This window comes from Galeopterus variegatus, unplaced genomic scaffold (assembly GCF_000696425.1).
Source record: "Galeopterus variegatus unplaced genomic scaffold, G_variegatus-3.0.2 Scaffold3804, whole genome shotgun sequence".
Classification (NCBI taxonomy): Eukaryota; Metazoa; Chordata; class Mammalia; order Dermoptera; family Cynocephalidae; genus Galeopterus; species Galeopterus variegatus.
In genome coordinates, this window is record NW_007729915.1 from 195,784 (window position 1) to 197,447 (window position 1,664).

The following is a 1,664-nucleotide window of genomic DNA, read 5'->3' on the forward strand; positions in this document are numbered from 1 at the left end:
GCCAGGCCAGGGAGCCCATCTGTAGGGGCTCTGAAGGGCAGTGAGGGGGGAAGCAGAGGTTTCCTTTCTATTCCAAGTCCAGGGGCTCCTGCAGGCTTTTTACTATCACTCCCCGCCTCTGCCCCCGGCTGCAGCAGACAGCACCTGGAGCACCAAGCAGACACAAGAACTATCCAGAGCTCAATTCTGGAAAATAAAAAATCCTAACAGAACTATTAGGCAGGAGCTAACCAACAAAAATACTGCTCTCTTGAAATCTCAACATTTCAAACTCAGAAGCCACTACCCACTCTGAACCCTTGATTTTGCTGACCTCACCCAGAAGGGCAGGATGGACGCAAGATGTTAACTTCCCTTTGGGATTCCAGCCACACTGTGCCCTGGCAAGATGAGCACATTTTCACCTCTCTATTCAGCCTGTCTCTCAGAAATCACTCGATCTCGCTCGGCCTCAGCTTCCTTAACTGGCAAAGAAAGTGGTCTCCATGGTTTTCAAACATTTCAAAGAAATTGTTCAAATGAAATGGTAGGCAGGACCCCAATACATAATGCGTCCAAAAGCTGCGAATGGGTCCTCCAGGCAGCGAAAGTCTTTGTTATTTGGTGCAAACACTTCGCTGCTGGTGGAAGCCCTGTGGCACCTTTCTGGAGCCTGAGGGTTTCATAGTTGTCCAGTTTGAAAGCCACTGGACTAGGTAGGAGATGATTAGAGTCCTTTCCGGGTCTGAAATGCTGTGACCTCCCCATGCCCCATGCCCCTGGGGACTCCTGATGTGAGCCCTGCAGAGGACAGCTGCTTTTCAGGAAACCAGGCTTCTTGCTTCTCGTGATTGAGATTTAGAAAAAACAAAACCAGCTGTTTTCCCATTACTTGTATTTTGTGCATTCGGGCAATGGGTCCATTCACTGAACTAATCTGTCTTGAACAACTCGTGGATGGGGCAGAGGGGGGATGGGCTGGGTGGAGAGTGGTCTCTGACCCTGGGGTCATAGCTAGGAGTCAAGAGGCCCTGCCGTCAAAGCTTGCTTTCTTGCTGTGGGTTTGAGAGAGAGAAGCATTTTTATCCTGCCTGCTACAAGCTCAAGGCCCAATTTTAAAATCAGAGGAACAAAAAGCAGTCAAACCGCTTATAGCAAGAACAGAGCACCAGAATTCTTGCATTTTCAGGGACATGTCAATAACTTAGTAATTTACCTTGACTGACATTGTCATGAGTGCAATAGACCAACTATACACTAAAAAGAGATTTAATGCAGTCTGCAAGGAATTTGGAAAGAGTTGTACACTGCTTGATAAAACTCACTAATTGCAGAACTCACCCCCACTTTGAAGAAGTATGGAGTCATTAATCTCACGCAAGATACACAGACATGCACTTCCACCCAGACACTTCAGAAATTAAGTCAAACAGAAAAAAAGTGTACTGAGTTGCTTTATATGATTGGGGAATTATTATTCAATGCTTAGTTAGAGCTCTTAAGCATCAAGGAAATAACAGCAGGCTTTTGGGGAGGGGGTGGATATGACCTACAAAGAGCATGAAAGAGAAAAAGAAAATGGTCCCGCATGCTGGGGGCAGAGCCCGCCCCCCGCCATGCAATTCTTCTGACCCACCACGCTAAAGTGTCCAAGAGCTGGAGCGACAGAGAGAGCGTGTCCTAGA

At 47.3% G+C, this 1,664-nt stretch overlaps 1 protein-coding gene across 1 annotated transcript in view; it reads right to left on the bottom strand.

Annotated features, from left to right (window-relative positions):
• LOC103601596 (mitochondrial peptide methionine sulfoxide reductase-like) overlaps nt 1–1,664 on the bottom strand; it is a 131,106-nt gene that overhangs the window by 123,003 nt on the left and 6,439 nt on the right. The gene's annotated exons all lie outside the window — the stretch shown is intronic.